This window comes from Neolamprologus brichardi, chromosome 12 (assembly GCF_056152115.1).
Source record: "Neolamprologus brichardi isolate AB-2024 chromosome 12, ASM5615211v1, whole genome shotgun sequence".
NCBI classification, from domain to species: domain Eukaryota; kingdom Metazoa; phylum Chordata; class Actinopteri; order Cichliformes; family Cichlidae; genus Neolamprologus; species Neolamprologus brichardi.
In genome coordinates, this window is record NC_142115.1 from 1,813,880 (window position 1) to 1,828,552 (window position 14,673).

Consider the following 14,673-nt stretch of genomic DNA (forward strand, 5'->3'; position numbering starts at 1 on the left):
ATTGCACAGTAATGCCTGTACATAGCGTGCCAGCAAATTCTTTAGCTGGAACAAAGTGATCACATGAGGAAGTTGCTCAAGTTTAGACAACACCCACATGTATTGTTTTAACCCACTACAAGATCGTTAATCAACTTGTCCATCTTTGTCTTGCAAGGCTGCATCCTGTGCAGCCTCGTATGCAAGCACCAGATAAGAAGTTGTTTTTTCCTAACTTGTACTCCACCCATGAGTGGTACGTGAGTAAGCAGTATATAATAAAGTCTGACCAGATGCCTGGCGCGCTTTGCCTACACGTTTCCGTAGTCGACGGAACATGTCAGGCAATCGTCCATGTACATGAATTAACTCTGGGCCCGTGATTCTTTGCTTTCCTGAGGTTTTTCTCCTTACAAGTCCATTGTTGGGATGGGAGAGGACCATCATAATCCTCCTAGCTTTGGACTTGCACCGCTTGGTGTAGATGGACAGCAGGTCAGGGAGCTCTGATTGAATGATGCGTTCGGCTGAGCGCACCACTCTTTGCAGATCTCGTCTGTCCTGCTTGGTGCTGTTCCCAAACCAGGTGTAGATGGGAACAGCATCAACAAGAAATCCAGCCAGCAGTCGTACATTACAACGACTTTATGTCTGACAGTTTTAAGTACATGGTGTAGTAAAAGTACTTTCCAAAAACTGTGATTATTGTCTTATTCTGCAGTAGTACTGTGCTACAGCTATTTCCTCCAGTCAGACGCACAGTTGAGGTTCTCAAAGATGCAGAAAGTCTGGTTACTCCTGTGTTCATGTGCCTTCACAAGAACCTGTAATTCAGTTTGCCAAAATATCATTTCATCTAATAGAGTCAACAGCAACTACAACTTTAGTCAGAACACACTTCATCATTTTTTAACTGATTTACATGGCACTGAGTGAAATAAATATTTTATCCCTGAGCCAGAATTGTCAGGTAGGGGCAGTCATCTACAGCAACTGGTTGGGCTGAGGCGAGGAAGACAGAAAAAAGACCAGCGGTGGAAGACAGCCAGAGATTAATAACAGCTGATGATTAAATGCAGAAAGCACATAGAGAAATGAAAAAGTGTCAAAGAATTTTACTATTCTAGGCAAGACTGTAGATCTGCACAAGGCTGGACTGATCCGACTTTGAGAAGCTTGGTGAGAAAGTGACAACTCTTGGTACAATTATTTGGAAATGGAAAAAAATATATAAAATATACAAATATAAAATGACCATAATTTGCCTCAGCAGCCCAAGTTGGAGGACATACAGATGGAGGCTCCAATGGTCCAGTGGATCAGTGACTAACTGGTGGGCAGACCACAGTTTGTAAGATTGCAGAGCTGTGTGTCAGAGAGTCTGAACAGTAACATAGGAGTACCCCAGGCAACTGTGCTGTCCCCTCTCCTCTTCAGCCATTTTACAGTTTGTCATCCAAGTGCTTTGTATTTTTCCCAGCTTCTTAAGGTGTCGCACTTTTTTGGCTATTTCAGCGTTGTGTTTGGTTAGATGTTCATTGATAAAGACATTAGATCCTTTTAATTTTCTTCCTTATTTCAGCAGCGTAATCTTTTGCTTTCGATTTACAAACCTTAATATAATAGCCGGTATGTTGCCGTTCCTCCTGGGAAGAGGGTGGCATGCTTCGACAGAGTTACAGTCCAGGGCAATCCCTTTGGACCGCAGGAAAGCAGCCACCTGTTGTTCCGTGTAGCTAATGTCAAGCTCTCCAGGTTCCTCATTGCTGTCAGCGGTCACCGCCTGAGCGTATGACCGGGGTTTAATATGGAGCCCCATTTTATCTGGTTACCCTGGTAGCAGGTTCAGTCAGCTGATTCCTCAGTCAGCTTTTAGCCTGGTAACGTGTTGGCTAGCCTGCAATTACCTCGTTAACTCCGTTAGTCCAGTCCAAACGCCTGTATCAAAGTCGTAATCCAGACAGGGTTGTACCAAAAGTTCCAACAATTTGAGTAGTCTTTGCTCCAGAAATTGATGGCCAAATTTCAAAAATCCACAGGACACGATCAAAACACAACTTTCAAACAAATGGCAAACAGGAAGTGACGCCGTAGGTAACAACTCCCAAGTATCTGGGAGTTCGACTGGATCACAAGCTGGAGTGGTCTGCAAACATGGACGCTGCCTACAAAGACGGCTTTACTTCCTACGAACACTCAGATCCTTCAGTGTCTGCAGCAGCTGCTCCATACGCTTTATCAGCCTGTTGTTGACAGAACCATCTTCTTTGCTGTGGCGTGCTGGGGTGCAGGCAGCAAAGCAAAGGATGCAAACAGACTGAACAAAGTCATCAGGAAGGCCGAGTCTGTTGCTGGCATGAAGCTCTCCACCCTGGAGGAGGTGATCAGTGACTGACTGCTGTGAATCATGGACAATGACTCCCACCCTCCATAACACACTGGACAATCTGAAGAGCAGTTTCAGCAACAGGTTCCTTCAACCTCGCTGTCTGAGGAACGTCACAGGAGCTCGTTGCTTCTGCTGCTATCAGACTCTTTAATTCATCCACTGGGGTCAGATCCACACATGTGGAACAGAACTAATCACACCTCAGTGTCACTTTGTACACCACGACATATTTGCACACATACTTGTCCTTTTATATTTATTTGGACATATATGTTAAATATATATTTATATCTCTATATTTATCTTAATATTTATCAATATCTCTGTTTCTACACTCATTTTATATGAGCGTTTGATGTTTGTTGTACATTTGCTGCTATGTCGACACAATTTGCATCTGGTATTAATAAAGTTTCTCTGATTCTGATTCCAGGATGACAATAATCCAAAACATACCGACAACAAAGGAGCAGCTAAAGTCCGGTCAAAGATTTGTGGAGGGAGCTGAAGTTTTGAGATGCCAAGTGGCAGCCAAGAAACCGACATGATGTAGACGGTGTTTGTAAAGAGGAATCGGCTGGAATACCTCCTGAGTGTCTAAATCTGGTGACCAACCACAAGTGCCTTACTGCTATATTTGCTAAGAAGTGTTTCTCCACCAAGTACTAACTCACATAATTTTCTTGGGGATCAAATACTCATTTCACTTACTGACATGCAAATCAGTGCATAACTTTTATGTCATGTGTTTTTGGTTTCGGCTGATATTCTCTCTCTCAGTGAAAATGAAACGACCATAAAAGAGACGTCTCATTTCTTTGTAAGTGAAAAACATACAGATTCAGCAGAGGATCAAATAATTATTTCCTCCACTGTAATAGTGCTTGATCTTTTTGCAATGGATACTCCGGCTCATGAACTTCTAATTTAAACATGACCGATTGTTGTTTACGACCTAGCTGCTTTGATCCACAGCTATTCTGGTTTCTTTGTAGCCATTCAGAACTGCAGTCACCAATAACACGACAGATAGTGGATACAACCAGACCACCTGCCCAATCATCTTGCCTAATTTGCCTTTACATGCACCTATCTAGACAAACTCACAGAGAGACAGTGATGTGCTCAAATGTAAGACAGAACATTCCTGATGCCCTGTATGCAGTTTCCACAGTAAGGCCAGCCATTAGTATTCCACACAGGTACAAACTCACAGTGTGAAAAACTGGACAAAAGTCCACAGTTAATAACTTTGTTACCATCAAAGGAACCTCAAGACAAACATTTGACTAAATAAAAAGTCTCTTTGACTGTGACAGTAGTGACAGCCAGTTCATTTTAAGTCACAAATACTCAGTGAGTCATTTTACCTTTGAACTGAACTTCAGCCCCACACAACAGGTTCTCTGTCGTCCTTCATCATTATAATTATTGTTAGACCTAAAAACCCAAGTTTGTGTAAAATATACATGAAAAATTAGGAAAAAAAGATTTACAAATATCATAAATACATATTTTATTTATAACAGAATCAAATGTTTAAAATTACAGTTAATCTGCCCAATAAGATGTTTATGTTATGTATCTATTTTTTCCTAATTGGTGAATCTCAGTCTATATTCTGAGTAATTGTCACTGTTGCTCTTTTTTTATACCCAGTTATGTTGCAATATAACCAAAGAGCTGTTTGTTTTTAGTGCCATTTGTTTTGTAAATGGTACAAAGTAATTGTGCCATTTATTTTGGTAAATAGTTGCTACTGCATTTTCATTTTCCTCCATAAATTCAAAATGATCTAATATTTTTCATGAAATAATAAAATGTCTCAGTTTAAAAATGTGATATGTTGGGTTTATGAAATTTGCAAATAATTGCATCTTTTTAAATAGGTTTTACACAGCATCTGAGCTTTCTGGGCTTGTAAATGGTCTTTGCCTTTGTTAGGATTGTGCAGGAATGCAGCGCCAAACAATTAAAACATGAATGTTGAGAATGTTAAATGTTAAAACCACGTCTGAAGCTGACTGATTCACTGCATGAGGTGGAACAGTCAGCTGTGCCAACTGTGGCCCCAAAATGAGTTTCCAGTTTCAGTTTGTTTGATGACAGAACCGTTTTCCCTCAATTCATTTCAAATGAGCTTTGGCTCAGAGAAGACGGAGGCATCTCTGTGTCATGTTCACACATCTTTGTGTGATACATCTTTAAACTGCTTTTGTGGATTGCAGCGTTTGCTGGCAGTGCTCCTGAGCCCATGTACTGATTTCCGTGACAGTTTTAATGCAGTACTGCCTGAGGGCCTGAAGATCACACGCATCTAATATTGATTTTAAGCCCTGTCCCTTATGCAGAGAGATTCTCACAATCATTTGATGGTGTTATGTACTGTACATAATGAGATATTCATAATAAGTTTGTAGATGTTTATTTTATTTATGCATTGCACATTGGTGAACCGCTGTCTAACCTTACTTCTGAGGAACTCCCTCTCTGAGATGCTCTTTTTGTACCCAATCACGTTGGGAACTGACCAAATTAATTAAAAAAAGTTTTACATCTTTTTTTTTCTTTTTCTCCCTTAAATATGAGGATCACTGTCAGATTACACACTTTACTTTAATGTACTGGAATTACAGAGCGGCCAAGAAAGCTAAAAAAAAGTTTACTGATGTACTGCATGGCCTTAATAATTACAGAATAACTGAAACTCTGTGGCAGTGCCTCTGGATTAGCAGACTGGGATGGTAGTTCTTGTCTTTAAGAAGCAGGACTCGAAAGTGTGCTCCAACTACAAGGGGATCACACTTATCAGCTTCTGTGGGATGATCTATGCCAGGGTGCTGGAGAGGATGTCCACTAGTTCACCTTTGATTAAACAGGAAAAATGGGGTCCTGGTTGTGAAACACTGGATCAGCTCTTTATCTTCTCCAGCATAATTGAGTGTGCAGTGTTGTGGAAATGACAGTCTTCACTAGTGGGGATAGTTACAAAGCTTTCTCCGTTAACATGTTTTTTATTGAATATTTGAAGAACCAGCAAAAACCCCAGAAACTCTTGTAGAGGACATAAAGTAAGAGATAGAAACGACAAGGAGCAGGTGCATCTAGTGCAGGTAGAGCTGCTGCAAAAACCCACAGAGCTCAGCAGCCAGCGCAACAAATTCTGGATCCTTGGCTTTTAGTTAGCAGTTAGCATTAGCAGCCGATGTGAAAGGACCTTTATGCTGCGCACTGTGACTCACAGCCATGGTCCCGGGTCAGCCCTGACTTTGTGTTAAACTAATCCTAAAGTAATGATGGTGTTTCTAACCACTGATATAGCACAACTTTATCCTTTCAACAGCTACTGAAAGTTAGGGGACCTAGCTGCTATCGGATATTTATATAGAGATCCTCCAGCTTCAAACTGTGTCACCCTTCAAAGACCTGCAGTTCAAAAAAGCACCCCTCTGACAGCCAAACCCATCTGTTCTCTGATTGGATAGTTAAATTTGTGATTGACATGACATTGGCCAATCAGGTGAAAGGAAGAAAAACCACAATTGACCACACTGACCACAATTTGAGCCCATATTCACAGGCATGTGTAAAACTGTGGGAATAAGAATTGGCACCTCCAAGTCTGAGGCCATGATTCTCAGGAGGAAAGGATGAAATTCCCACTTCAGGTCAAGGACGAGTAGATATCTTTAAGTATCTCAGAGTTTGTTGTGGTAAAGAGAGATAAGCAAAGCTGATGATTCACTGGTTCCTACCTTTACCTGTGGTAATTAGTAGGGGTGGGGAAAAATGGATACTGTGTAGCATGGTGATATTTTGTTTGATAATAATGTATGGATACAGGGACAGCAGAAATCGATACTTTGTTACAAAAAGGTTTTTGTGCTCTGACTTCAGAGCTTGTTGATCCTTTTTCTGAGCAAGAATCCTGACATTCCTTCACTGTCCAAATGTGTTTAACTTGTTTATGGCAGCAATAAACATGACAGTTTACTTATTTTAATTTAAGACATGTTTTATTTTAATTAAGTTTAAAACTTTTTTATTTAATGTAAAATTATATTTTGTTTTAATTTACTTTCAAATTCTTCAGTTGCTGAAGGGGCTGCATAGTTTTCATAAACTGCATAGTTCAGAATAGCTATAATTGTACCAGATGGTTGATTCAGTTAAGTTGGACTAGACTGTAATACAAACCGTTCAGTTTGTCAACAATCAAACTGAAATGAGAGAAAGACTGAGTGTGAGACTTTGATATTAGAGAAAATGAATATTGATAAAGTTTACCTTTATGTACAGAATCTGAATATCGCAAAATATTTTTAAAAATTGCAATAATATCGTATCGTGCGTTAAGTATTGTGATAATATCGTATCGTGGGCTGTATGGTAATTCCCACCTCTAGTTATTAGATCACAGATGCAAGCAAGGGATTCGTGCTTTCTCCAAAGGTTGGTTAGAGATAGGAGGAGGAATTCAGTCATTCGAGAAGGAGCTCCTGGTCGTCCTCATTGAAGGGACCCAGTTGAGGTTTGGGCGTGTCCAACTGGGAGGAGGCTCCAGAGCAGATCAAGGCCCAGGATAGACCCTGGTAAAAATCAAGAAAGAATTAGACTGTAAAGGCACTCTCTCAGAAAGACTATTCCCCAGATTTAAACCATGATAGGAAAACACTGACCATAAAACAATAGAGCCACCTGATCCCCTCAATGTAGGGGTCAAATGTTGCACTGGTTCATGTGTAGCTACTAACTGCTTCGTGATTTAATTTAACTGAACATTTATTAATGATATTAAAAAAACTTAGAGTGGTGCCTCTGAGTCAAGTTCTGAAGCTTATTTTTGAAATCTAAGTCGAGTTTGACATGTTTATTTGCTGAATGTCTCTTTCAGACCACATCTTATAGTGCAATTTCACAAGGTTAGAAAAGTAAAAAATAAAACTCATTACACAACCTCCCACTTTTAGGCCTTTAAACTAAGATTTAGCTCCATGTTTAGCTGCCAAGACAACAACTTTATTGTTTTCATTCACTGTCACAGTTCTTTTTAGGTTGTATGATTTTAGTTTGCTATAGCTCACAGAAAAAACTACTAGAGTCTGAATGTTAGAAAAGAACAAAATACATTATTTGACCACTGAAAGGCTAAGACAGTAGAATACCCAAGCTTTAGAAAAAGGCAGGAAAGAAGCAAACTTATATTCCTCTAGTTATAGTGTAGCAAATTCCTAGTAAACCTGGCAGCTGGCGAAAACAGAGAGTGGGTCAGCTGCAATCCAGCAAACTGGGTCATAAAACCAGTGGCAGTCTACAGAAATGCAGAGCAAGAGATACTCAGGCATATCTTTGTGCATCCCAGAGCAATACCACATGATAAAAGCAACCCTGACCTACTTTACAACAATAAAAGATTATTTTTAACAAAAAGACAAAATCACACTTAACCTTTCAGATATATATTCTCACACCATATGTGCAGACATAATTGCAACCTATCTGGAGGCTGGAGTGAGAGCACTTAGTGTGTTTATGCATGCAGAGTCTTTTCTTTGCACTATGAGCTTACCAGAGCCAAATCAACACAATAGTGCAAGAAATTGCACTTCAATAGAGAAGCATTCAGGAAAGGGCTATTTGGGTTCTGCTTTAGTAAAGCCACATAAATCTAACGTCATACCTTGTGACTGTGTCTAAGAGTTGAACCCCAGTTTTTGGGTTTTTCCAAGTTACTTTTTTCCTGAAGCCAACAACATCTCTAGTCAGAGCGCTCTTCATCAACAGGCCAGCAGAGGCTCACAAAAGAGGCCCGGACTAATTGACCTCCTCCCACTGCTCACTCTTTCCTCCACTGTAACTTTGCTGCTGCTGCCCCCAGTGCATTTCCATGACAACCCACAGAATGTAAGAGAGGTATGGAAACGCCAAACACTCGGTGGGCGCACAACGTCACACACAAAAGGCCACCGACCTACATATGGAGCGAAGATGAAGGCTGTTCCCAGAAGAACAGGCCCAGCAGAGGAAGGACAGAAATGCTGTGACAACCCCCTCAAGCTCCTGTTTTAATCTCATCCACCTGCTCTGGGATGAAGATGACTCCAGACTGTAAAGCTGCACCTCGTAAGAGAAACGAGTGAAAACAGAGCAGGCTGTGAAGGGAAGAGCCTTTTATGAATAAACAAAAGAGAGCTCTGTTTGTACTTTATGGTGCTTCTATTCAAATGAAACAGCAGAAACGTAGTGTGAAGCAGCACAAGCCCACATGTACGGCTCAGGCGACATATTCGTAAATCTGCAGACTGAAGATGGCGGAATTTTCCATAGTGAACACTTCTGGTTAGTAGCCATGTTTGTCTGGGCTAATCTGGCAATGGCAGATAGCCTTTATGGCCACCTACTGGCTATCAATCAGACACACTACTGATGAGCAGCAGCAGGGGTCACGCCGTCGCCACGGAGACTGTCTTTAAAAGCAGCCATATAAATGATAGAGGGTGTTGGCAAGATACAAAAAGAATGACAGAGGCAGAGAGGAATGAGCGACTCTGGAGTTAGTTGTGTTGTCTTTGGACTGAAATGGACTTCAGCTCACAGGGACAATGCTGAGCTGCACCAACCTCGATCCACCCAGAACGAGAAAGCGAGCTGCACACTGGTAACATCAGTTTGCCAAAATGAAACATTAGTATTTACTTGTATTTACTACATCTGAGAAATAGTGTTAGAACATGACTGTTCTGAGCAATCGCAACTTAGAACAGTTGTGATTGCTTAGAATTACAACTGTTTGGAAGTTGCCTTTGTAGGCCAACTTCCAAAAGTAGGAACCAAAAACACACTAACATAAAACATTAATCATTCCAAATCAAAACTTTGCATTTAACCTTCTCAATAAAGTTGCAGTGAATGAACAATTACCAGTTAATCTAACCCCACATGTTTGGGCTCTGGGATGAATCACCCAGAAAGAATCCACAGAGACACGGGCAGAACATGCAGTGTCCGCACAGGAAGAACCAGAGCTAATTATTGCACCACCACCACAATTTTCTGTCATTTCATAAAGTCTAGCAGATAATAACATGAAGCTTTCGTATATAAATGTTGTCACTTTATGACTCAGACCAGAACAGACTGTTACGACCCTGGACGTTAGATTTTGGGGAAATAGATGTGACACTGGTCATTCTGGGGGACATAACCTAACCATAAGCCCTGGCTTATGAAGCCATTTCCATCAGCTACACAAGTTGTTGACCAGTTGCTGTGTACCACATAACTTTTTGTGAGACTCACAATCAACAGTTGAGAGGGACAAGAAATAGGCTGAGGAAGCTGATGAAGGGAACAACTATGAACATTTTTAAACACACTGGAGAAATCATGTATACTTTTCAAGGATATGACCTCATAATCATTGCAAAAACAAATAAATAAAAATAATAAAAATAAATAAATGCTTATGAAAAAAAAACTGAAAACACCTTTTATTGTGTTGCCATAGACAGCCATCAGTTTATTTTACTAACCTGTATAGTTATATGTTCATTATGTTAAACCACATACCATATTTTTCAGCCCACAAGGCACATTCAGCAAAACAAAACAGTCAGATAAGTCAAACTTTACTCAGCTCATTCTTCTTGCTTCCTCCTCTTCTGTACCATTGATTCATTAATGTTGAATTCTCTGGCAGCCGTTCTATTCCCATGTTGTTGCAGTATATTAATGACTAACCTCGTATTCAATGTTCCCTCTAAGCTGCGCGCGTGTGCAATTGCGCACTGCTGGCATCTCTGCGGACAGAAAATCTGCGTTGTGCACAAAAAAAAAATCTAACCTGAATTGAAATTAACATTAAAACTTTAACAATTCTGTTTTGCAGTGTTAGTGAGTGACTGGCTGCTCCAGTATGGGGTCAGAAGATGCCACCGTATCCCATAGTCCAGCCAATCACGCGATTCACATTCGTATATACGCAGCTAATCAACGTGGTTGTCAGGCTATGACAGCGTCCTTATGTACCGGTGTTTTAGCAAAGCGGCTGATGTGGAGTGAAGCCACGTTAATGACAACGTGTACAACCATTGGAGATGTGAGCAGGACAGACGGAACAACTGACGGACAAAGTGTGGACTTTATACCAGTTTTTAAATTGTGTTGATCGACCACGTAAAACCAGAGTTATGATAAAAATATCTGCAATGTTTGTTTTTCTTCCTGTCGTTGTTTATATTTACTGCGGGAAGAAATGGTAAAAACTACGTTTTAAGATAAGATAAGAAGAACTTTATTTATCCTGAGGGAAATTCTTTTGTCATGCACATGCTCAATGCAGCAAGAGAGACAGAGGAACAGAATAATAAGATATACAATATGTACAATAGAATACAAGTATACAGTAATATACAGTAGGATAGTGCAAAATATAATATCGAATAACTGTAACAAGTAACAATATAACTGTATCCTGAGAAATAAATAGCTTAGCTTAGCTATCAGTGCAGGTGATTTTAAAGTGACAGTATTGTGCAAATGGATAAAAGAGTAGCAGCGTATGATGGGAGATGAAACAAACATTCAATGAAAAACTGTTGGTGATATTGCACGGTCTGAATGACAGAATAGCTTTTTATTAATCCTCAAGAAAATCACCTACAGAGTGAGGAGGAGTTGTACAGTCTTATTGCCACCGGCACAAAAGATTTCCTGTGGCGGTCAGTTCTGCATTTCGGGTCAATGAGTCTTTTGCTGCGTGTGCTCTGATGGTCCATCATGGAGGCGTGCATGTGGTGGGAGTGGTTATCCATGATACAAAGAAGCTTTTTTAGCATTCTCCTCTCAGACACCTCCTCTAGGTCCAGTCTGACACCCAGGACAGAACCAGCCTTTTTAATCAGTTTGTTCAGTCTGTTGGCATCGGCTGTCTTCGCCCACTGCCCCAGCACACAGCTGCAAAGAACACAACACTCTCCCCCACAGAGTGATAAACATGGTCAGCATTTTCCTACAAATATTAAAGGACCTGAGTCGCCTCAGTAGGAAAAGCCGACTTTGCCCTTTTTTTTTAACCCTTTAAGACCTACCATAGAACCAAGTCCGCCAGAGCTTATATTATATTTTTACATGCTGTGGAGCCATTTTTGGGAGCATTTCAAGTTGCTATACATCAATACAACCATTATAGCCCAAATTTTATTGATATGTCTGCATTAAGTGCATAGTAATTACATAAATTGCAAAAAAGTGCAATAAACTACAAAAAAATGTAAAATTGTTTTTGTTTTTTTAACATATATTTCTAGTTAGAGAAATTTAAGAGGCTTATCCCTCAAAACTGTAAATACAAAAAAGTTGCACAAAATAGTTTCCCACCACAGGAAATTTATTTTGAGTGTCTTCATAGCTTTATTTTTGAAATACATAAATTTTTATACACTGCAGGAAAAACGAAAATAAATATTATAATGCAAATTTGCAAAAAAGCAGCATATGCATCAAAATAAACTATTTCCAGCAGTGCAATATGAGTCCTAAGCATCCCAGAAACCACACAGAAAGTCATAAAGTCAAACATAACTTTTAAAAACACCAGTATAGGCTCATGAGGTCCTGATGGTAAAAAAAACCCCTACATTTCTGCAAAATGACGTCACTTCCGGTTTCGGGCAGGTCATGGCGGACATGCGATAGTTCGTGCTGATGGACGTAGGAAGTGTTATGAACAGCTGGCAAAGCGTGTTTCTGGAATATTATGTTTTGTTGCTGCAAGTGCTTTTTATGCAGTTTTTTCAAAGCTATATGTGGAAGGAAACTGTGACCGAGGACAAGCTGATGGCATAAGATGTAAGTACAACTCCTCCGGTTTCATATGCAAAAAAATTATTGCGCTAGCTTACGTGGTTGCAGAGCTACCGGATTTAAAAATAGTTACACAAAACGGAGCGTGCTGCTCTGACCGGCTTTAAAGGGTTAAAGACAGCATTGGTGTTCTTGGTCCAGTCCAGTTTACAGTCCAAGTGTACCCCCAGGTACCGGTAGTCCTCCAGGATCTCTACATCAGCCCCTCTGATGGTGACAGGTGTAGGAGGAGGAGCCTGCTTCCTAAAGTCCATGATCAGTTCCTTTGTCTTTGTGATGTTAAGTTGTAGATGGTTTAGCTCACCACTCAACAAAGCTGTCCACCACACTCCTGCACTCCTCCTGCCCGTCCCTGATACAGCCCACAATGGCAGAGTCATCAGAGAGTTTCTGCAGATGGCATGACTGTGACTTGGACCTGAAGTCAGACGTGTAGAGGGTGAAGAGGAAGGGTGATAGGACCGTCCCCTGTGGCGCCCAGTGCTGCTCAGGATGTTATCTGAGCGGCAGCTCTTCAGTCGGACATGCTGTGGTCGACTTGTTAAGTAGTCCGTGATCCAAGCTACCAGTGGGGCGTCCACCTGCATTTCTGTGAGCTTATTCCCAGCAGTGATGGTCTGATCGTGTTAAAAGCACTAGAGAAGTCAAAGAACATGACCCTCACAGTGCTCCCAACAGTGTCCAGGTGAGAATAAGCCTGGTCCAGCAGGTAGATGATGGCATCCTCCACACCGATACGGTTCGATAAGCAAACTGTAGGGGGTCCAGCCAAGGCTCCACCAGCAGACGCAGATGTCTCAGGATGAGTCTCTCCAGCGTCTTCATGACATGTGAAGTCAGAGCCACTGGCCTGCAGTCACTGTGGGTCGACGGGTTAATCTTTTTAGGGACAGGAACCAGGCAGGATGTCTTCCAGAGTGATGGGATCCTCTGCAGTTTCAGACTCATGTTGAAGATCCGATGCAGAACTCCAGACAGCTGGGAAGCACAGCACCTGAGGGCCCTGGGACTGACACCATCCGGGCCAGCAGCTTTACTGGAGTGGAGTCTGCCCAATTCTTGATGTCATCTGCTGAGAGGGACAGGGTGAGACAGGCTGAGGGGGCAGGAGAGGGGGGAGGAGAATGGAGTACATGGAGAAGATGAGAAGAGCTGGGTGTGGAGACAGGAGACGCAGGGCAGTCGAACCTATTGAAGTGTAGATTTAGGTTGTTTGCACTTTCGATGTCCCCATCCATCCCAACACCTCTCTTTTGTTTCAGGCCAGTAATGGCCCACATTCCATTCCACACCTCCCTGGTGTTGTTTTCCAGCCTCCTCCTGTAGGACTCTTTCCCTCTGCAATCATGGCTTTCAGCTCCTTCAACTGATCTCTGTCACCGTTCCTGAAAGCTCTTTTTTTCTTGTTCAGAGTCGCTTTGATGTTCTTGGTTACCCATGGTTTATTATTGGGGAAGCAAAGAATGTTTCTTTTGGGAACCACAGTGTCCACACAGAAGTTGATGTAGTCTGTCAGTCTGTTTTTCTATAAGGAAATGCTCGAAAGCACTCTCCACCTGTGAGCAAAAACATCCCCCCTCCCAACCCCCCCAACCTTTCCTATTGGTGGAAAAATGTACCATGTCGACCAATCAAAAAATGATATGGCAACATGGCATTTAGTTGTTTAGGGAGGGGGGAAGTTTTAGGAGTGACGGCGTGTTTGAGATGTGAGAGATTTGCGACGTTTAGCGCAAATCTTGTGTAGTTAGTGTGTAGTTAGTGTGTAGTTAGTGTGTAGTTAGTGTGTAGTTAGTGTGTAGTTAGTGTGTAGTGTAGTCAATAGTGTTGTTGTGTGTATCAGAACAATGAGGCGACTGCTGAATGTTACAGGTGTTACAGCAGTGATACATCTGCTGCTGTCAGGCCTGCAGGTATCAGGCTGTTGTTCTCCTTCATCTCATAATGGACAGAAATTATTTTTTGGAGTGACACAAATAATTTGTGTGGCATCAGATTTGATGCAGAACAGCTGATTGTTCTGTAAATAGTTTGAAATGTTTGTTTAAAAAATGCCTTGGCTCGATTTTTAGGTAAACAGCTGCAAAAAAACCTTTGTTGTTTGCATAACTCAGTTACTTTTTTGACGTTACTTTGAGAAGTAACTATATAATTAATTACCCAACATTGGTCATTATTTACTGTATGTTGCAGACAGAGTTACAGACTCTCTCCCAGACCACAGACTCATAACACAAGTCAGAGCTTTATTAAAAAAAAAAAGAAAGAAAGTTGTGTTTTCAAAATTGGAGTTGAAGTTATTTTTACTTCCAATGGTGTTAACATGCTACACAGGTCATGACAAGATTGGGCTAAAGCAGTTAATTAAAAGTAGTCTAACATAAATGTAAATGCTGTAATTTGATTATTTAAATAAACCATGTAACTTGGATGGATTCGAT

General features: G+C 41.1%; 1 pseudogene; it reads left to right on the forward strand.

The window, feature by feature from the left end:
• Positions 1-13,192: 13,192 nt before the first annotated feature.
• LOC148100126 (uncharacterized) overlaps positions 13,193-14,673 on the forward strand; it is a 74,875-nt pseudogene continuing 73,394 nt past the window's right edge.